The sequence below is a fragment of the Pseudopipra pipra genome, chromosome 1, assembly GCF_036250125.1.
Source record: "Pseudopipra pipra isolate bDixPip1 chromosome 1, bDixPip1.hap1, whole genome shotgun sequence".
Lineage (NCBI taxonomy): Eukaryota > Metazoa > Chordata > Aves > Passeriformes > Pipridae > Pseudopipra > Pseudopipra pipra.
In genome coordinates, this window is record NC_087549.1 from 31,375,314 (window position 1) to 31,399,120 (window position 23,807).

The 23,807-nt window shown below is 38.6% G+C and overlaps 1 long non-coding RNA gene across 2 annotated transcripts in view; it reads left to right on the forward strand.

Annotated features, from left to right (window-relative positions):
• The window catches only part of LOC135412066 (uncharacterized), a 33,669-nt gene extending 14,826 nt beyond the window's left edge, over nucleotides 1-18,843 (forward strand). For both annotated transcript variants that reach the window (XR_010429490.1, XR_010429488.1), the window contains exon 3: nucleotides 16,514-18,843. This is a non-coding gene — a long non-coding RNA (uncharacterized LOC135412066). The remainder of the gene's footprint in view (nucleotides 1-16,513) is intronic.
• The last annotated feature ends 4,964 nt before the right edge of the window (nucleotides 18,844-23,807 follow it).

Here is a 23,807-nt window from a genome sequence, read left to right on the forward strand (position 1 = left end):
TAATTGCACAGGTTTTACCAATCACAAGCAGGCGGGAAGATTAAGAAGCATATTAATTTAATCGTAAAATACACCTGTGTAAAAAGGTGACAGCCACTTCATCAGCCAAACATAATTTTCCCCCCATCTCCCTCCATACCTCTCTGCATTCATAAATCTTAAGTTACCAAAACAGCTTGCACAACTACCTCAGACTGAGACCATTCTGTATTGCAGTCTGGAGACAGACATAGATACTCCCTCACCACACACTCACATTATCATTACTATTACAGAGAAGGTGCTCCTGGCTCATCAACCCCTTGGTCCTTGATGTTACACTGTAGAGAAGAGATAACCTCCAGTACAGAAGAACCTCTGATACCTGACCAGGATTCTTCACTGTGCAGGTGACTCTACAGTGGAACAGGTTGCCCAGAGAGGTTGAGGAGTCTCCCTCACTGGAGATATTTGAGCACTGTCTGGATGCAGTCTTGTTCAATGTGCCCTAGGATGACCTTGCTTGTGCAGGTTGGACCAGGTGACCCACTGTGGTATCTTCTAACCTTACACATTCTGTGATTCTGTGGTTATTACTTGCTGAACTCTGAGATGCCTAAAGTGGCTCATTGCAGCCAAGCAAGCCAGAGGTAGCAAAGGTTTAGATAGTGCCTGAAGATCTTGCATCTGAATTAAGATTTTGCCAATTCTGTGCCTAAGAGGAAAGGGAAAGGACGTGATTCCCCAGTTCAAGTATCCTGCCCTCCACAAAGGGCCAAGATCTAAAAGGAGATGCATGGTCATGGATCTGAGCACCAAATCACAGGCACTTTTGTTCAAGTAACCGTAGCCCTGAATCTGCTGTCAATCATTAGGGCAAGCACACTTGTACATCCACCCTACCTGACTTTTCATTATTTTTTTTTCAGCCTTTCAGTGTTTAGAGGTATCCACCATAGGGGGTCTTGACCCTTTAAGAAGAGAATGTGATAACTAGATGCTAAAGACTGACATGAGGTTGTTGAGCTCTTACTTTAATAAACTGTCCAAGAGGAACCCACAGAGAAAAAACAGATTTCTGAAAGCACTGTCCTGTCTCAATTTTGGGTACTGAGCACTGGACCCACTGAACTGTACATAGAAGACAATCAAATCCTTAATTTCCACCTGTCTCTGAATAATGTGCAGAGACTAGGTATCGCTCTGTGCTTTACCACTTCATTCATGAGAACAGCAACGGTGAAGACATAGATTTTTCTTCCTGCCTTTTATGTACCCACCCTTCAAACGCAGACACACACACACACACGCACGTATAAACAAATACACGCAGGTATACAGCCACATAAAAATTCACGGCAAGGCTCAGAATCAAACAGAAAATTTGCAAACGCTCTCAGTGTAACACGCAGGCTAACTAGACACACAACAAAAGACTCCTGAACCTTTATCAAATACAAATTAACAGGAATACATTTGAATTGTTAAACCGAACATCGCCTCCGAGAGCGGCCCGGAGCTCACGCCCCCTCAGCTCGGGGACGGAAACCTATTGCTGCAGCGCCACCTCGTGGGCAGCGGGGGCAGCCACAGCGGCCGCGCAGCCCCCGCCGAGGGAGCGCCGGCCCCGCACCGGCCACGGCGGCACCGACCCCGCTGCAGCATCCCCGACCCCGCTGCAGCCTCCCCGACCCCGCTGCAGCATCCCCGACCCCGCTGCAGCCTCCCCCTGCTCTCGGCGGGACCCGTGCGCGGAGCGGCTCCTCTCAACCACACCAAGTGCTCTGTTCTGGGAATCGAAGCTGAGAGGTTGTCTGCGTCTGTGTCTGTCTATCCTCAAGTGAGGCAGCTCTCTCAGAGAGCAGCACCCTCTCGTACTGGAGCGTTCATCCACCTAAGCGAGAGATAAAGCTGCCAAAATTATAGACATTCATAATCAAAAGGAGTCTAAATTTTCGCATACATTCAGAATTTTCACAGAATCAGGGAATCAGTCAGGTTGGAAGAGACTACTTTGGGTCACGTCATCCAACCTCCCTGCCCAAACAAGGTCATCCCAGAGCACATTGCACAGGATCGCATCCAGATTGTTCTTGAAAATCTCCAGTGAGGGAGACTCCACAACCTCTCTGGGCAACCTATTCCACTGTACAGTCACCTGCACACTGAAGAAGTTCTTCCTCATATTCAGACGGAACTTCCTGTGCATCAGTTTCTTGTCCTATTGCTCTGCACCATTGAGAAAAGCCTGGTTCCATCTTCTTGACGCTCTCCCTTCAGACACTTGTACACAGTGATGAGGTGATGAGTGATGAACTCCTATGACCTCTACCAGATTAAATATAAGGGATCTTACCATGCCCACACTTTATTGCAGTATTCATTTGCACTTCTGTAATATATTTAATTGTTTCAAAGTTCTTTCCAAATATTAACATGTTGGTATTGTACAGGCAGCTAGACATGAGTGAATTCATCGTTATCAAAATCCCTCAGTGTGTCAATTTCTTTACCTTTGCCTGACATTCCGAAGTTGACAAAATATGAGAATCATGATGTCATACAAATGCATTGTCTCTTCCTGGCAGACACAAAAGGTAAGAACTGTATGAGAGCTGTAAACAGGAAAAAAACGAAACAAAACCAGCTTAAGCCCCCAAGCCCTTCCAATGTGCATTAGCTCTTACACCTTTTCTGAAAGGCAGTGAATGTGATGGAAGGTTCACAGCTGAACCCCTTGATTTATTTTTATTGTTCATTTTTTAAGCATTTTCTTCCATCTTTCACAGCCAGTTTTTGTTTCATCTTGACCCATTAAAAGCATACATCTTTTTCAAAAGTCAGCACACTCTATTAAGGTCCACTGTGCAAGCAGTGCTTCTATATCTTTACCAAGTTCCTCTGCTACTCAGTTTCTCTGCTCTGCATGGGAAAGATAGAAATGAGCTTACATTTGCAGAGCTCTAAACCACTGGCACTAAAGTCCAGAGCTTGACTAGTCAATGCTTCAGCCCTGCTGCCAGAGGGGCAACATGACACTGAGTTGTTTCCTCTTGCTAGAGGAAGTGATATAAAGTCTGCAAACATGAGAAGCATTAATGGAGAACAGACTGCAGATGAGCAGGGTTATACTGCTTCTGCTCAAGTACAGTTTATCCAGAGATTAACTTTAAAGCACTTTTAATTTTATTTATTTTACCATAAATAATTTGATCCTACAAATAATTTCATTCATTCCAAAAACTGTAGTATGCATTTTGCATGGTAAAGAGAATAATTGCAATTTCATTCACGTTCTTACAAAAATGCCTGTTACTGCATGGAGTAAAAATGAAAAGGAAAAAATAGTAGTAAAAATATTTAGTTGAAATTGAAGCTTACAAGTATTCCTGTTCCAGGTAATGGGACAGTTCACAGACCTTAATTCAGCATATCAACATATATTTGAAGAACTGTGGCTCTACATAAGCAATAAGCAAGGAAGGGATTCATCCACCAGAATTATATACTTCAATATTTGTATCTATTCTAGTTTGTTTGTCCTGAGAATATAAATATTTTTTTTCCTAAAGAAGAAACCCGAAAGGTGCATAATGATTTCACTAAATTCACGTTAACTATACAGGGTAAATTAAGCAGAAAACATAAAGGCCAAACACTGTACACAGTAATTAAGCTCAATATTAAAGGGCTGTACTGTAATAATTACAGTCAGCATTGCATGCACACTCTGATAATTCACTTAAATTGCCTTCTGAACATGCCAAGAAAACCTCCTTTACCCAGACAGCAAAGAAAGATTTTTTGTTAAAAAAGTCATAGAGAAAGAAAAGCAAATTTGTACTTTTCATTTTGAAAACTATCATTTTTCCTTTCCTTATCTTGTCTTGTCTAAAAAAAAAAAAAAAAAAGTTCTCAATATAAATAGAGCATTTGCTGTTGTCTTTCTACTAAAGCTTTTAAATTTAAGGAATAATAGATGCCTGTCTAGACAACCCTAAAATTGTTTTAGTTACTGATGTATGGATGACTGATAAATGTCATCTTTTCTGCCTGCAGTGCATTTTGCATCCAGTCTAGTGACATTTGTCTATAGCTGACCTGAGTCTGCATTTTTCATTTGCATTAAGCATTTAAATTTTACAACTCTGGAGCTTCAAGATTCACTGTTTACCGGAAAATACAATACCATTCCCTCCACCCCCTCCACCCCAAAGGAGAGATGCTTTCTTTGCTTGTCACATGGCCATTTTTAATTAAACCAGCAGGGAAGATTCTAATCAGACAAAGGCAATGGAATTTGCTTTATACCTTTCCAAGTGAAATAATTATTAATTCCCTAGTTTCACAGTTCTCATACAGACAAAATGAAACATGTACCATGGGCAGTTAAAGGAGGGTTTTATTTAAATATGGGTATGTTTTTTGAAACAATACAAAAGACATTTAAGTATTTCAAAGTAAATGACAAATACTTGGAGATGTAGAAATTAATAGGTTTACCAATTAATTTTAAAATATGATTTATGGTATTAATGTCTTAATTAATTAATTGCAACATGGTAGAATTATGTCATATACAGATATCCATTACAAAACAGATCACTGCATTTAACACACTTCTACTGAGAAATGTTTGTTGCTGTCTACTTCGTAGATGATTCCAATATTTTACCGTGTATGAACCGTATTCTCTAAGCCACCATTGCTCAAATAAAGCATGATTTTTGCAATATCTTACTCAGAGGACTGAACTTACTCAAAAGTCTTTGAAACTATAAGTGGCCCCCTGATTTTGAGGTTGGTTTTTTTTTTTTGAAGGCCATGTAAATCTGGAATTGCAGCAAGCTTTTGCTGTTCACAGTTACTGCAGGCTTCTTTATAGTTTGGCCTTCTTAAAAACTTACCAAAAATAAATTCCATGGAAATTTTTGTTTTCTATGAACACTTTCGGTGACAAAACCTGAATGTTTTTCATTATAAGTATTCAATACTGTTTTTTCATTGCAGATTTTTCCTACCAATACTTTTGCAACTTTAACCGAGGGAAAAACTGGAGGAAATGCTTTGGTTTTTTGTTGAACTAACAACAAAATAGCTTGGCTGGGAGGCCTAAAGCACGTGTCCGACTTTGCATACATGAATAGTGCCATTAAGCCCAATGGATTTGCATACATTCGATTAAGGGTGCACATAAGTAGTCTACAATAGACTTTTTGTTCTACCAATAAAGCTACATCAGGGTATCTGCCCTAATACAAAACCCTTGGGTAAACATTTTGCCCTGCTGACTGTTACCAGCACATTTCCTTACAGCTTTGGGAAAGTCTCACTGCTATATACCTTTTTCTTCAACAGAATTATGAAAAGGTTTGTCTTTGATGTAAACTTATGAGGACTGTTGAGATAATACAAAGAAAGGCAACTATTTTTCCTGTGTCTTTCCTACCTGTGGCACAAGTGCATCAGTGTAAGACAGAATCAGGGGCTTGTACATGCACCTATGTTAGCTAAATTTCACCCTATCTGGTATGAGACTCACTGTGGTTCCCTTTGTTTAGGCAAACTTTCTTTTGGTAATTTTCTATAAAGCTATACCTCATTTTCTCTCATTTTGCAGAGCTGGCTTTAATATTTTCACCTGTCTAGCTCAAACTAACACAGAAAAAAATCAGCCATCAAGCACCTCTAGCAGCCACAGCTACAGAGGGAACAAGGGTTTGGGGCATGTATTTTTCTATTAAGCACTGCTGCTAAAAATACAGCTACATCCTAGAAAACAGTGCAAAGTGGAAACGATTTCTTTGCATTTTTAGCAAGCATAAAAGGTACAATTTTAAAAGGGGCTCTTCGCCGGGTCTAGTGAAATTTCCATCCCCCCCCAAAAAAAAAAAACTAACCCAAGGGTTCTTTTAAATACTATCAAGAAAGCATATGCTCTGAGCCCAGAAGAAGTTGTAGCAAAAGGAAAACAGAAAACAGTTAACCTCCACCTTGTATATAAATCAGTGCAACAGATGTAAAAGTAAGTGTACATTTGAAACCTACTGACCCTGAACACCAGCGCTGAACTTTTGTTTTCTCTCCTCTCCAATACGACTCCATCCTGTGATTTTTGCTCACAAGGCAGAGAAGACAGGGTAGTTTTTGTTCTTTTGCAAGATTCAATGAGAGACACATTTCTGCCTTGTCTTCTAAAGCATCTCCTTTCCTCAGGAGAGATGAGGAAAGGTGTCATCATAAAGACAATATCCAGTATTCAGACAATCTAAGCCACATGGTATTCTTAAAGGCTGGGATCAGGTATTACCAGACCTGAAGGGAAAAAACCCCCACAATAATACAAAATCACTCTAGGATTGGCCTAAGTACTCTCATCAACATTCTGCAGCAGTGTGATAGCAAAGAGGAGAATAAAAAAAACACCGCACAGACACATGAGAAGGAGAAAAGATAAAAGATGTCCTGAATAAAGAAAAACATGTTATTTCTTAACTGAGCTGTGGATTAGGCAGAGGAAAGGGGCTCTGACATGGCCTGCAGCTCTTTGTTTATAAGAACATCCTTCTAGTGATCTGAACCAACATCAGGTGGGAGCACATAACTACTCCTCATCTATTTTCAGCACTCTGGCTTCTGTGCAAACTTACAGAGATATCAAGTGCAAATTTGTGTGAAAAGCTTGTTATCAAAGGCTAGGAATAAATTTTATTTCAATGCTTCATGCAGAATCTTTAAATTCAGTGCTAGGAAACACATTAGAGTTTTGCAAGCTCATTATCATCAAGGTCCCAATCCTGCAGTTGAGCCTCTGTGACCAGCTCTTTGTAGTCCTTCCCAACTTTAGGAATGCAGAGACCTATGGAAAGTTGAGCAGCATAGTTTAACAGTTCAGATGCTAATTTGGTAGCTAAAACAGGAAGTCTGCATAAAATAATAACAACAAAATAAATACTTATGTAATTGTATATATAAGTACTTATAAATACATGTATATTCTAGAAAACCTAAAGTTGGAAAAGCTCTTAGAACCCTTCAAATATTTCCTTTCTTTAGAAAGGTCTCCTCAAAATTCTATATCCTTTTTAAAGGACCAAGAAGTAATTTTTCTTTAAGAGCCTAATGCACTCTACAATGCAAACTAAACTCTTTAATTTGCAAAAAGATTGAAAATTGTCTTCCTGTGACATAAAAATTCTTTATCCTTAGCAGCAGACCCTTATCAGAAGGTTTTGGTCTTAGGATCCAGCTCGCATATGATGGAGAAAATTTGTTAAGAGAACAAAGAGTTGTGCTAAAATGAAAGTGAAAACAACTGCATTGCTTTACAGATCTGGTTTTATATCACTTCTACAGACTGAAAAGCAGTTTGTGAAACTGCTTGTGCTACATCAATACAAAAGTGATCCGAATTTGACCATTTAAGCTTTTCCAGGAGAAATGGAATCAATGTGTGTTCTCCTGCAGAGGGGCAGATTATTCTCTTTCCTTGGACTTTTTTGTTGTTGTTCTGACTGCTGAAGGAGGCAATTATTAGGACAGTCCTCTATAAATTTCTGTTTATCATTTTTATTTGTTTGTCTATTTTTAAGCCATCCTTCTATCTCACTTTCCTTTATAATAACAATAGGGTTTGCTTAACACCTACAGGGAGATTCTTCATAAATTTCTGCATACCATGTATCAATTTATGTATATTATGTGGCATTTAAATATAGAAGTAATGCCATGCTGTATTGGAGAAAATTGCATCTACCAGATATTTGCCTGGGAGAGATAGGAGGCTAGATAGATAGAAGTTTGGAAATGACATTAAGGGAAGGACAGATTGCAAATTGCTTGATCAATACAGCACAGCAATGGAGAGAGGAACTGAAAAAGTCTATATCCTATAGGCATAAGGATAAATATGGGTCAGTGATGAGAATTCAATTACCATAATAAAAGAGATGTATATGAAAAAGTGTAACTTTCATGCAGGGGCAATTATTGCCTTTACTTTCAATGACTAGTGCTTGAAATAAAAAAAAAAAGCTATAAAAACAGAACAATAACATGCAAAATATTAATGAACAGCTGGGTCCCACTTCTCTCTATGTGTCCATTCTGCATCTGCAAATCCCTGCCCCTGCCCAAGCACATGTCTGGAGCTGGTCCACACAGTTTTTATGACCTGCTTCTAGCAGCACTGATGTTTAGTAGACACCTCCACTACCCATCTGCCTATTTTCAAATGTCCTCGAGGACTGCGGAAATTGCATGAACTGCATTTGCCCATGGGGAAACTGAATTTGTGTATGGCACTCCCTCAGGAGCAGGGAGGAAAGCCTGCTGTTTGAGCCTCCTTAACAGTGGGGTATATTCAAACCCTCTGTCTCAAGAAAAGCCAAGTCACTATCCCCAGGTGTGAAGATCGTAGAACGGTTTTTGTGCCATAAGATAGAAAATAGTGCTTTCTGGGCAATGAGGTACAGTGCTCCTTGGTTCTGTTGGGTGAAGGGCTGCCCCTGCAAGCGTTGAGGTTTTGCAAAATGTTTGTCTACAGCTCAGTGTCCTCACTCGTCCCTGGGTGACCTCATCATTTGACTTCCCTCTTGAACCCCACTGTTAGCTGTGACCTTCAACAAAGTCCCTCACGTAGCATGGTCTCTACCTGAGAGCTCTAGCTAGAAACACGACTTAGCTCTACATCTTTTAACTTCTAACTCCAGACACTGTTCTTTTCTCTCAGAGAAATTTCTATGCATCCCCCCCACTCAACTGCATGACTGTAAAACATCTCTGTCTTCAAGAGTGTGTCTTTCTTGCCATCGTATGAATCAGATGTATAAAACATGAGTCTTCCTTCTCAGCATGGGAGACTGTTGGTACAGACTCCATTACAATACAACATCAATAGCAAACCTTTTCATGTTCATCATAGCAAATTCAGACCTTTAGAGCTTCCTGACATACCTATTTTGCAGTCTGAATTTACAGGAGTGTTGGTTCTTCCTAAAATGAAATTATTTAGGCTGTAAAAGTTTTCCAGTTTTTCCAAGTGTTAGCAGAAAGACATAAAAACAAGAATAAAAAAAAGTCCTGTAAATTTAAATGTTAGAGATTGAGAAACAAGTAGTTCTTGATAAGAGCTGAGTTTTGGCCTAAGTGAGGAACAGTACATAAATTAGTAAACAAACTGCACATTAAAAGAATAAAAAAGAAAAAAAAAAAAGAAAAATTGTTAGCTTTTTTAACTTTTTAATTTGTCATGCATTTTAAAAAGCCTATAATGCATTAAATTTTCACATTAATGAGTCTTCCATGTTACTTATAAAAGATGATACAGGGTTCTATACTGAATTAGATTCACCAATCTCACTTGCGATCATGATAGTAATTTTTCCTTACTAAAAATCTCCTCTTTTCCAAAGGATGTGGTTAAAGTCTTCCACAGAGTTTTAAGATGTAATTTTTATGTGAAACTATTTGAAGGTCCTAATTTCAAAAATCCTGAAGTAATGAAAGAGGTTAAAAGAAATCAATGGTTTCAAATGTTGTTTGGAGGTTTTAGGTAGGTCGGTTGGGGAAAAGTTGTTAAACTGCTATTTTAGGTGAATTCTCAGTTGTCTTTACATCTTATTGCCAGATGTGCTTCATAATAAAAAGCAAGAAGCATACAACCTGCTATAAAATTGAGTTGGAAAATATTTACAATTATTTTGCACTGGTGTATACAGCTAAATGAAGTTCAATACAAGTGGGAACAAGTCCCCTATCCTCTATCTGCAAGGATCCATAGAAAGGTATGTGTTGCATGAAACCTTTGTTCATTTGGGATACAATAAAAAAGCAAGGACAAAAGTCAAGTGATTCTAGTCAGCTGGAAAATGGCATTTCCTGTTGGAACTATACTTTTTTTCATTATTGCTTCCACAGTGCCTTGTTTTCTATTTGAAACAAGTCAGTAGCATTTGCCTATGGCTTTAGTTTGTATTTGCACTGCTTCTGCTTGCTAGTAGCATATTCCAGCTTGTAACAGTCCAGAAAACCTAAAAACCTAATTACAGGTGACTCCCCAATCCTTCAGGTATTATTTTCAACACTAATACACATTCAGTTCTTTTGTATTGGGGAGATTTATTTCTGATGGTTTGCTTTTTTTTAAATGGGATAATACCAGTCTTATTTCTCCCCTCTCAGTTTAACATGACAGTCAAGGAGCTCTACTTTCATTTCCAAAGAATACTGGAAAATGAAGTTGCTTCCACCCAGCAAAGGAGGATGTGTCAGTGCCTTGGCAGCCAAGTCAATGGGAAACTTTACACTGGCTCCATCAGGATCTGGATCCCACATCTTAACCAATTTGCATTTTACTTCTGCCTGGTTTCTTATATATCCTTGACAGTAGTGAATAGTAGCTGGCAAAGCCCTCAAGTAGCATTTAAAAGTAGTAAGATTTGATTATATTTTGTTCAGTGAAAATTGTGCACCCTTCTTACAACTCAAGTACGAGTTAATGTCACTTCATGGAATAAGAAGAAAACCAGATAATTCGAATTACATGATTGTTGATGGATTAATTTGTGACAGAAGAAAGTGAAAGTAAGGTGGTGACAAGGGGATTAGTTAACAAGATGCAGTAAGAATGCTAGGAGAGCTGCGCTTGCTTTACAAATACACTAGACTTTTTGAAGATATTGCTAGCATGACAGATAATGTAGCTACAATATATATTTAAATATTCCAAAGACATTTGAAAACATACTGCACAAATGGCTTATTTTGAAAATAAAAGCCCACGTGATGAAGAGAAAGCCACAAAATGAATTAAAATATAAGAAAGGAGGGGGAGGAAAGGAATAATGAATATAATACACTGAAAATGGAAGGTATTCTCCTGAGAAGTATCACAGAGCTCTGCCGGCTTAAACCAGGGCATTTGAACCATGTTATTTAATCTATATAATGCTTTGCTTATAGACTCTTATTTGACTGAATTGATGAAAATACTTTATGGGATGCAGATGTAAAAATTTTTGTTACCTTATTTATGGTATTTATACTGTATTCAAAGTATGAAGCTCCTTCCTGGATATCACAGACATGGAACAAAAGATTAACAATAGCCTGATCATTACAAAGCTCACATACTGTGGGCTAAATTGTTACAGAAATCCTTTCCCACTCCTGATACAGAAATTACTTTTCTGTAGTACCTCTGTTATGGCTCATCTTACACTGAATACCTAGAACCTCCAGAAAAGAAGCACCTAGTGAAGTCTGTAAGCCAGAGGTGATTCTTAATTAGTTTCTCATTTCAGCCTTTGTGAATCACTAGTTCACTATCTTCGCGTGCTATTGTGTTATTAGATATCCATGCACAGACTTTACATGGTCTCATTAACCGTGTTCCTGCAATGTTATAATTCCACTCGTAGGATGTGAGGAGCACCTCACATTCTCTATGAGCAAGGGAAAAGAGAAAGAGAGAAACTTTAATGTTTGGTCCCTTAAAAGTAATAGCATGAGGTATTGCAAAATTTAAGACTTCACATTATCAAATCCCCAGTCATTAACCTTCTGTGAAACTCATGAACCTAAACTTGGCTTGCCCTTTTCCAAAAATTGACAGAAAGAGCATAGAGTAAACTGAAGTCCAAAGCACTCACAAAGAGGTCTGCAATGAAGTTCTGTTGCTGCTGGAGTTAGATCAAGAATTTTCAGCATAGGTCTGCCAGTTTTCATGTGAGTACCTTAATTGCAAAATACTTGACTTGAAGTGTAAATTTATTTTATTGGTGTTATTCTGTGCTTTATAAATGATTTAGTAAGAAAAAAGGGAGTATCTCTTTATTCCAGCAATATTCATCTATCAAATGGATGGCCTTATGTTAGATCACTGCCATGAAAAAAGCAGAAGAGGACTCTGAATCCAGTTTTTGCCACCCCAAGGGAAGTGACCTTAGCATGTATTCACTCTTGTGATGGATACACAAGTCAAAAAAATTGCTCAAGATACATCTTTCAGATGTGTGCTTAATTAGCTCCAATTCTAAGCAATATGTCTGTTCTGAGCAAGTGTTAGGTGTTACGCACCTCTGTCTGTATCCTCCTACATGGCCTTGGACAGTGATATAGAGGATTTTACCTAAGAATTATTTAAAGCCCTTTTTGAGGAACGCAAGACCTACCAGGGCCAAAACATTTGCCAAAGACACGCATTGGAAAAAAATGCTTCTAAGTGACCATAGCCCATGTATGAGACTCTCTTTTGCTAAGACAGATCTGTTATGGTATTTCTTGTCATTAGCTACAATGCAATTTGTCTCCTGCCACCTCAAAATTTTGCTACTCTAAAATCTCTTCACATTTGCCTCCTTTTTGTCTCCTTTGTAGCCAAAGCTTTGAGGAAAACACTGAAAACTCTGCAATTTGCTGAATAACATTTTGAAGTTTCTTTTTTATTTGTTTTGTGGTGGTGCTTGCAGAGAATAACGTTTCAGAATAACTAAACTAATAAATTAAGTTCAGTGTGGTTTCCAAAGTGGGCTGGAACTTTCAGCCTGAATGGCATCTTGTCCCTCTTAGCCATGTTGCTGCAACTGAGATCAGCAGAGGTGACTAAACTCTCTGGGCCTTGATTCAATAGGAAAATTCTATTGATTTGAATAAAGTTGTGGAAGACATTACATAAATAAGAAAAACAACCACTCTCAAGGATGTTCTTGACAACCCGGTTCAGGATATAGCATTGAACACATCTCAAATTTAAACTGCTTAATTTTTCTCAAATCAAATATTGCGCACAGTTACTAAGATATTACTTGGAAAGAAAGTTGTGCCTACAGTAAATTTTTAGTATGTCCAATATTAAGACTTACTACTTGCTTAGGGCATGTGTTGTTCAATTCTTTTCCAACGTGAATTATATAACATCTTTTTTTTTTGTTGATATCTAGGCATCTGCAAAATCCTTCGGAGGAAATGAAATGAGGTATTGCAAAATTTAAGATCACATTATCAAATGAAGGAAAAGATATTATGGAAGTACTTTGGCTTAGAAATTATGAAGAGAGAGTTTGATATGAAAGATTGCAACTTATACTGTATTTTGGATTTTTTTTTTTATATAATTGGGACAGGATGCTGCTTTTGGTTCTTAAAAATTTCTGAGATTTATCTTGAAAATTCATGCATTGAAGTACATAGGCCACATGAAAGCATGTTTAAATTGGTGCTTGACCTCCAAATAAATGTGCCTGTAGTTGAGAGAAAGAGAATCATACATACGGTCCTCAGTGAGCTTTTAATATGTCTTCAAATGGCTGCTTACTGTGACCTTTACAGTCATTGGAAGACACGATTCTGTTCTGCTATGAATAACTACATTAAAACAAACAATATTCATTTGGCCATGAATTAAATAAGAAAATAAACTTTGCCAATACCCAACAACAACTGGAAGGGAAAGTATCAGGAAATGAACAGATATTAAGTGAATTCTAGAGACAATAGTATGATTCAGAAGACATTTCTGATGTGTTCTCTTCTCCTTGAATTTCCTGATCTGTCTTCAAGGTCATTTATGTGTAATGTCAAATGGATTATGCTTGCTTTATTGAAGGCTATCATGCTCATCAGCATGGTTTGAAGAACAGTCACAGCCTGAAATGCAAAATAAAGAAGGAAAACATTGACTATCACTTCTGCCTAGAAATTCAGAAGAAACACAAACTTCAACAGGACTCTAACCGGCAGAAGAAACAAACGTTAGGCTGCATGTCTATTTGATAGCACAGAGTGTATTTTGATTCTTTCATTCTCTCTCTGTCCTTTCCAACTCCAGAAAGCCTCAAGGTGCCATGATTTCCATGAACCTGTCCCCCTGTGCACTGAGGATGGTTTCAGGAGTACTGTAGCACAGACTTTGCATAGGTCATCAGGAATCCTGAAGAAAAACTGAAAACTTGAGGGAAGGCAGAGAAAACCCTCAGAGGAAGAACCAAGTCAAGAAACTACCAACCCAAAGACTTTCCCATTAAAGTCTCAATGATGAAAGAATTATCTCATTCTGGGTTGCTGGCTCTGTATTTGGTGTTCCTGGCCATGACATGCATTTTAATTGCCTTTTTTGACCCACTGGCATCTTAGGAATGAGAACACAAACATCAGGTCCATCAAGGCTCTTTTGTAACAAGCTGCAAGTGTGCACTGCAAGGCAGAATGTATATCAATTTAATCAGCTTTTATTTTGGAATATGGGGAATATACAAGCTATGGAATGGCTTAGTTGTTCAGGAAAACATTAAGTACTGAATAATAGTCAAAATAGGATTGGCTAATTTTCACATCAGTATAGTTGCAAAATTGTTGATTCTGGCTTATTGCTGTAGGGAGGTGTTAGCTGTTAGATCCGATTGATTTCAGCTTAGATGTCTTAATTAGTCAATCCTATTGATCTAAATGAGGATGTCATGAAAAGTAATTACTCTACATTCAGCATAGTAATTTTTCCATTTTAGCATCTTTTCTTCTTCAAAAATCAGACTTCTTAAATTGCTAACAGCACTAATACCAAGAAGGCAACCAGATTATTTGGTGTAAGAATCAAAACTAGACTCCCAAGACCACTTATCATCATTTTGACAGTTTTTGAAACAGACCACCAGAGCTACACTCAAAACTGTCAAAAAAAGTTGTGTTTCAATACTGCTTCTTCCCCAAGGTCCGATTACAGTTTGGTATTCTTAACTTATTGAATTTTCCCTCATGTAGTCTTTGTGCTTGAAAATTGTTGAGCTGTTCCATTGTATTAGTAAGAAATGTTTGTTCTAGTATAGTACAGCAAGGACAACAAAGTTCAACCAGTGTTATCTCACTTCATTCATTTTTCCACTCTTCTCACTTTTGTATTTCATATCTGACAAGATGTTCTCTATGTCTTTGTATAATCAAAGTCAGGAAAGTTAGTTTTTGGTGCACTGAATACGGATCAAAGAGTCTTTTTATCTAAAAAGATTGCATTTGGTTAAAATCAATATATACATTTTATAAAACATTTCAGTTTAGTCTCAAGTGCTGTTTGGGTCATTCTTTAGTTTAAAATAATCACATTTTACAGACAGAAGACCTCAAGTAAAAGGCTTAATTCATAAAATAATACTAACCACACTTGAATGTAAGTATATTTATACAAAGTGTAAGAAAAGTTCTCCAGAATTAGGACAGTAGTAAAAATGTCTTCTGCTGCTTTTGTTTAAATAATGAATAAATAAATAAATAAAAATAATTAAACTAGCAATATTCATTTAAAGTACCAAAAATCTCTAGGAAGTTTCTTTGATGTACAGAAGTAGAGCAGAAAAGTTTGGCCACACAATGGCCATATCTGTGTGGCTCTGTCTTTGCAAGTAAGGTTAACACAACCTTTCAGTTTTTCACTTTTACTGAGCCTGTCCCAAAGCATCCCAATTAATATTGGTTGCATATCAGCAGCTTTCTAATGTGATTACTGAAAGCAGGTCCTCAGCTTTAGGAGCTGGTTGAATTATTTTAGGTGTTAGGAATACTAGTTTTGGTAGAACTGCACAGAGATATGAACATATATTACAAAGTAAAAGCAGCAACCTGATGTAATGACATTTGACAACAAACAATGGAGTCCAGCTTCAGAGCAAATTTCAGACTTAAAAAGTAAAAGTTCCATACTTTCTTGACCATTTGTAAAAAGCCTTTTCTGCTCATAATGTTGAGATTGCGGAAAGAGATTGGGAGTGCAATAATCAGAGAAAATGTTTCTTAATAGGTTGACTCACTGCAACAGACTACTCTCTGCATAGACATGAGGCTCCTTGGTTTTTGTCTAACCAGTTTTTGGAGTATTATTGAAATCAAACCTCATCACTTCCTACCAGTCCAGAAGTAGCACTGGTGAGCTGCAAGACTGCTTCACATGCTCTTCTTTCAGTGTTACATTCTTGAGAAGTAAGTGAGGAAGCCTAAAGAGATCCCCTGTAGCTTATATCTGGGGCAAATGCCCTGATTTCACAGAAAAATAATGGCATTTTTGAATAATTTATACAACAGAATGACTCGAAGGTAGTTCATGGACTAATTTCCAACATAAGAAGAGGAAACAAGGTATTAAAACCTTCTTCATTTAGACTGGATTCTGGTCTTTTAAGAGAATAATATTTGGTTCACATGATGGTATGGAATGCATATCACAGATTTTGGGAATCATGTGGTCTGCAAAGAAAATGAACATCCTGTAAAGCCTATTGGATTGGTTTTATATCAGCAGTAATTGTCTGTCTCTATAAACCTGTGGTGCATCTATTATAATAAATAGTGGCTTATCACAGAATGAGATTGATTTCTTAAAATATAACTTTTTATAAATTCACTGTTAAAGCACCATTTATTTGTTTTAGTGTGCTATGCAATTGTATTACTATTTTATTATAAAATCAGCAAATTCCTGGCATAGCATATTCTACTTGCTTCAATATGTATGTTTCCCTTTTGAAATCAGGTGGCTTTTGTTTTTCAGACTTTCTGAGCACCTATTGCCTGTTGGGATGGTCAGGAATGGAGATGCCAGTTCCAGTACCTCAGAAGTTAAGGAAAAACAACAAGAAAACAAACAGAAAACCAATGCTAAAAACAGCTATAGGAATTCAGTTCTGAGAGAAATCTAAAGAAATTTGTGTTTTGTCTGGGATTTTACATTTTAATAATCTATAAATTTGTTCTGTGACACATTTTTGAAGGTCGTTTTTGAATCCTGCTATATTTGTACTCTATTGCTGTATCAGCTTTTTCTTCTGTGAGATGTCATCTACCCTCTTCTCTTTGTGCCTTAAATGTTCGGATTTGTCCCCAAAGTCTAAGTTGTGGAAACTGGCCATGAAGTTCAATGATAAAATAAAGCAATTCTTGGTGAGCTTTTTGATTACAATTATAAAAAGAGTTTACATCTATTTTTTTAATTAAGCTAAACAAGTTAAATGTAATATGGTCACTTAGATCTTCACAGATATTGTAACAACTGTATTTGTAGTGTGCAAGATCAGATAACCAACAAAGGATTTTTTGCATTTTAATATACCCTCCTGAATACCAAGAGCATTGTTTTATATCTTCCTACAACTGTGGAAGAAGGAAGACACATTTATCTTATTTTGGATATCTAAGTTTGGGTATACATAAGATGTAAAATGATACTGCCAAGAGGCAGTTTCTTCCTAAGGCTGATAAAGCAGCTGGAATAATTCAATATTTATTGTATAATTGACAGAGAACCAAGAAGTTGAATCTGCTAAGAATTCCTAAAACACTGTGCCAGCCTTTATGTGTGTATGGCAGTTAATCAATGTAACATAAAAATATAAACAAATATAACTCAAATGTGTATGCAACATAACCACATACTTTATTAAATAATCTCACAAATATACACACTTAAAATAAATAAATGTCTAAAACTTTTGCAACTGAACCTTTTCTATCAAAAATATAATTCTGAAGGGTCTGAACATCAATATACATCACAGCTCAATTCTTTCTAGTAAGCTGAAGTTTTTACTTCTCTTTTAGATTGCTTTTGTCCCACTAAAGTGAATTGGAGCTGTGGGTTATTTTGTGTGCTGATGTGTATGAGGGTTATGTGTTAGAAATATGGCATCTCGATTTCTTATTCATCTCCTCTACAAATCTTCAGTCTGTGAAGTTCTTATGAAACATTTAGGTTGTAACCTAAAAAAATTAGATTATTAATATCCATCTGACATCTTAACATGAATAAGTCAAATATCAAAAGTAGCAAATTTAAAAATCTCTGTTTTATCTTTGGTCAGAAAGATATGAAAAATAGGGACTGTCAATAGTGGCATTGAGTTAATGAGCAAAGTCAGAGAAAAATACTGTAGAACTGGAGGCAGGAGCTGTATGCATCCCTCAGGTCCTGGACTTCCCTAATGGTTACAACTGCATAAAATTTTTAGGAATATATTAAACAAAGGTAAAAGTAGGAAAGACTGTGTCTTACATAAAGGCTCCACTAGGTGCTGGACTGCAGTATGGTCCAACACTCCATGGCCACTGCACTGCCACAACCCTCCCCACCTGTGGGAACCCCCATCAATGCTGGTCAGCAAGGCAGGCATCTAACAAACATGCTGAGTCTCGGAGATGAACGGTGACCATCACATGGAGGTGAGATGAGAGACAAATATATTTATAGAAAAAATATCCCATTCTGATGAGCTCTTTACCCCTCTTTTTCCTCAGGGTAAACTTTTTTACTACTATAGTTTTCAAAGATAATAATTACAGTTTTCTTCCTCTCCTATGCTCCCATTTTCATATCACCAAGAAATATAAGCAGTGTTTTCTTACTTGTCCTTTTGACTGTGCTGAAATTCTCGTTTGTTCATATTTCTCTTTCTTTTTTGCCTTTTATTGAGAGAAAAAAAAAAACAAACAAAAACTGTTTCTTACCTTCAGCCTTATAACTTTTGACTTACTTAATAGAATAAAAAAGTTTTTTTGGAAGACCAAATATATTTCTACTTTCATTTTCCAGTGTTTTGTTAGCATGCTCAGGAGTGCTGTGGTACATAAAGCTCCAATTCATCAGAACACTTAATCCCAAGTTTAAATCATTTTGAAACACACAATTAGATGGGTATTCTACTGAATCAGTTCTTCAAGATATGATTTGCTTTGATGAAAGTGATGTGTGTTATAATAAAACGAAGGGACCATCGAACTGGTTCAAAATTTTTCATTTAATTTCTGTGGTGTTTTGGGGTTTTTTTCTTTAGTGTGGCTGCTAAGATTAATACTCCTGTAAAACTCAATATAATTTTATACAATTTATTTGGAAGAAGGGCATATATTATCTCTTTGTCAGTTGTGTAAGGCATAAGACAAAGAACAACAGATTCTCCGGATAATGTCTGTGCTTTAAGCTGATTGACCTCTATGTGTTTATCTTTCAGTTAATGTAATCTTTATTTTGCCTTGATCATCTCTTTGAGCAACACATGCAAACTAGGGTTGTGCAGTCATTCAGCATTTGTGGCCAGATGATTTCCTGACCTCTGTCCTCTAGAGGAGGAATAAACAATTAAACGAAAAAATTGGCCTATCTTGTTCCCCAAGACATGTCCAGCTCCTGTAAACCCTGGAGGGTCAAATGAACATTTCCTCTGAGTGGGAGAGGGGCCAAGGTCTGGAGCTCAGTCTCATATTGAAACCCATAGGCTCATGGCAGAATGCTTAAGGCCAAATACAGTATTGCACAAATCTAGATCTGACCTTTCTTTCTGAAGAAAGAATAGAGGAAGATGTCAGGACATTTTGAAAATGGTTTTCTAGTCCTTTGAGGTTTCTGTCTCATTATTTCAACAAGTGTCCCCTTAGTTCTTCAGGACAATCACTAGATGACACTGGGGCCATCTCCCTGACTCTGAAGTTTTAAAGGTTAGTTTAGTTGTTCTACACTTTATCACCATTTGGGACACCAATACAACAAACCTACACCCTGGGAAAAAGATAAGTAATTATTGGAAAGAAAGGGAAATGAATGCTTGTAAAGATGAGGTGCCCAAATATAACAAAGTGGTTTAGGATGCACTCAATATATTAAAAAAAAAAAAAAAAAAAAAAAAAAGGGAAAGAAGATGTTCTTTCAGTAAGTATATACTTTCTGGAAATACGGCCCCACCAGTCAACTGACTATTTGTTGAAGTGATTCTAGCAGGGATCCTTTAAATCACTCTCCTTTTCCTTTGTTACCTTATCCTTCAAGTATTCTGGGGTTTAGCAAATTGTTCAGAAGAAGATCATATACTGTAATTTTCTCTATTACTATCATGAACCAGGGCATTTGAACAAGTAAATCACTGGGGAATATTAATCCCAGTTTGTCCTAGGTTCTGATTTCTACCAATTTGCATTGGTGCATTGAAGCATTCTGTAGTTTTGTTGCTTGAAAAAATAAGCTGCAGCACTATATTTACCCAATCACTCTCACACAGCAAATTCAATCAGCAGAATTTGCTCTGCAGCTGCTAGTTTGGTTTTTGGTGGTGGTGGTGAATTACACAATGACAACCTGATCTCCTTTTATGACTAGGTGACCCGTCTAGTGTATGAGGGGAAGGCTGTGGATGCAGTCTACCTGGACTTCAGCAAAGCCTTTGACACCATCTCCCACAGCATACTCCTGAAAATGCTGGCAGTCCACAGTTTGGACAGGGGCACTCTGTGCTGGGTTAAGAACCGGCTGGAGGGCCGGGCCCAGAGAGTGGTGGGGAAAGGTGCTGCGTCCAGTTGGCAGCCGGTCAGTAGTGGTGTCCTCCAGGGATCAGTGTTGGGCTCAGTTCTATTTAATATATTTATTGATGATATGGATGGGGGGATTGAGTCCACTATCAGAAAATTTGCAGATGACACTAAGTTGGGGGGGAGTGTGGATCAGCTGGAAGGTAGGAACACTCTTCAGAGGGACCTGGACAGGCTGGAGAGTTGGGCTGATTCCAACGGGATGAGGTTCAACAAGGCCAAGGGCCAGGTCCTGCACTTTGGCCACAACAACCCCCTGCAGCACTACAGGCTGGGCACAGAGTGGCTGGAGAGCAGCCAGACAGAGAGGGACTTGGGAGTCTGGATTGACAAGAAGCTGAACATGAGCCAGCAGTGTGCCCAGGTGGCCAGGAAGGCCAATGGCATCCTGGCCTGTATCAGGAACAGTGTGGCCAGGGAAGTGATTCTTCCCCTGTACTCAGCATTGGTGAGGCCACACCTTGAGTGCTGTGTCCAGTTCTGGGCCCCTCAGTTCCGGAAGGATAGTGAGGTGCTGGAGCAGGTCCAGAGAAGAGCAACAAGGCTGGTGAAGGGACTCGAGCACAAGTCCTATGAGGAGAGGCTGAGGGAGCTGGAGTTGTTTATCCTGGAGAAGAGGAGGCTCAGGGGAGACCTCATCACTCTCTACAACTCCCTGAAAGGAGGTTGTGGCCAGGTGGGGGTTGGTCTCTTCTCCCAGGCAACTATCAGTAAGACAAGCGGGCATGGTCTTAAGCTCTGCCAGGGGAGGTTTAGGTTAGATATTAGGAAGAAATTCTTTACAGAGATGGTAATCAGGCATTGGAATGGGCTGCCCAGGGAAGTGGTGGATTCTCTGTCCCTGGAAGTTTTTAAGACGAGACTGGGTGTGGCACTTAGCGCCATAGTCTAGTAACCACGGCGGTAGTGGATCAAGGGTTGGACTTGATGATCTCGGAGGTCCCTTCCAACCCAGCTGATTCTATGAATTCACAAGGTGACTAATAGTAGATATTTGCTATTAGCATAGCAGTCTAAATAACTGAAACTGTAGTATATTTTCTACTGTCCTTTTTTAGCATAAGCAATACAATTTACAAATTTATACTGAGAATTGTCAGGACACTGGAACAAGGCTGAGCACCCTAACAGGTAGGTCAAATGATATTTCAGCTGGAAAGTAGTAGAAGTTCAATTAGTACATGAATCATTTAAACCCAAATTGAATGCAGCAGTCAATAACACTCTTTTGGGAGTAATCTTGCACTTGCAGAGGGATCTGTCTCTTAGCAAGGTAGCCTAAGGGTTGATCTAATGTTTGCCTGAGGGCTGACCCTGAACCCAGCAGCCCAGAATATGGGGAGACCTTAGGTAAGAGTTCCTGTTCCCGTGCATTTCCTCCCTCCATCCCCAAACTGGACTGTGCACTTAGCCATCATATCTGGAGACCTGGCTCACATATCAGCACTTTGCTCCTTAGCCACCTTTTCACTATCCAAAGCCTTAAATCAAAAGGCATGGGAACATGAACCCAAGATCGTTCATTTCACTATAATTTCAAACCCTTACCTTTCTTTTCTCTTTTATTCCCCTCACAACTTCTGAACCGGCAGAACAAGTGCAATTGGGATGTTAGCCTCGATCAAGTGTCCTCATGGAGATCCACAGCCTGGTCAAGAAAAGGGATGAAGAAGGCGGCCACATCCTGTTCTGCCTTTTAGTTGCCAGCTGAATGGTAGGCACACATGTGGATTCCCACATGAGACACATCTGCACTAGGAACATTTAACTTTCCAGCTCACTGGCCACTGGTCAAATTCTTGTTTTTGATTTAGGTCCTCTGTCCTTACCATGCTTGGGAACATACTTTAAATGACAACCACGGCAGCCTAGTAGGCTAAATTATGAGATCCCTGTGTTACCCAGTAGTAAATGAAGACAGAGGTTTCATGCTTGTTCCTCAGTGGGTGTTTGCTCAGAGAGGCTGAGTGTCTCCACACAGGATGCATCCTTCCCCAGCATTGGGTATTTGAGGTAGGTCAGCCCCTTGTGCCAAAGAGAGATTCTGTAGATACAAAATTGGGCTAAGGTTTCCACAAGGGAAAATATATCACTGCTGCTATAAAGATCTCAACTTACTCTTTTCAGTGATTTATATACTGCTAGTGTATAAACCTTTTTGTCCCTATATGAACTGCAAATGGTAGCCACATTTTTTTCAGATATGACAGGCTCATGAAATAGGTTATTTTTTTCCATTAGAACACATGCCATTAAATCCATTATCCCTTCTAGTTTCTCTGTCAGGGCAATCTGTCTCTGCTTTGCTACAGTTAATGCCACTATTAATTAATCTTATCCTTAATTCATAACTCACATATTTTTTAAAGTAAATGTACAGCTTGTAATGAGCTAGACTGACAGATTTTGAGATCAAAGGCACAGATCCTCAGATACACATGCACACTTAATTGCTATTTAGGTAGCCAGTTTTCCATTGATTTCTGCAGTTGTTAGGTGACAAAGTATCTTTGAAGATCGGTGCCAAAGTTTAGATTCATGTATTAGTTATAGCACAAAGTTCCCATTACTAGATCCATTTTGAAGGAGGCTGTGTCTAAAAGTGTTAGAACATAGCGCAGGCTCCGTAGTCCATTCTGTCTCCAACCTTGCTGCAAGGATGTGAGTGTAACTCTACTTGTGAGCACAGCTTTGTCATCAGACAAAAGTTTCTACTGTGCTGATGGCTGACCATTCAGTTCCAATACTTCTCACGTAGATCATGGAATCATACTTATTAAGGTAGGAAAAGACCTCCAAGATCAAGTCCAACCTTTGACCAAACACCACCATGCCCACCGAACCATATAGCAAAGTGCCATGTCTACTTGTATTTTGAACACTTCTGGGAATGCTGACTCTACCACTTCCCTGGGGAGCCTGTTCCAATGCTGAGCCACTCTTTCAGTGAAGAAATTTTTCCTAATATCCAACCTGAACCTCACCTTGAGCAACTTGAGGCCATTCCCCTTGTCCTATCAGCAGTTGCCTGGTGAAGAGGCTGACCCCTACATAGTCACAATCTCCTTTCAGGTAGTTTTAGAGAGGGATAAGGTCTCCCCTCAGCCTTCTTTTCTCCAGGCTTAACAACCTCAGCTTCTTCAGCCACTCCTCAAAAAACTTCACCAGCTTCGTTGCCCTTCTCTGGACACGCTCCAGCACCTCAATATCCTTCTTGTAGTGAGGGGCCTAGAACTGAACACAGGATTCAAGGTGTGGCCTCACTACTGCCAAGTGCATGGGGACAATCACTGCCCCGGTTCTGTTGGCCACATTCTTTCTGACACAAGCCAGGATACCATTGGCCTTCTTGGCCACCTGGGCACACTGCCACCTGTTGACCAGCACCCCCAGGTGTGGATGGAAAGAGCTGAATGCTCCCTTCAAAACCAGTGTACAGGGATAAAAGTCAGAAATTTCCATCTGTGATTAATTTTGTATTCAAAATGATGAGG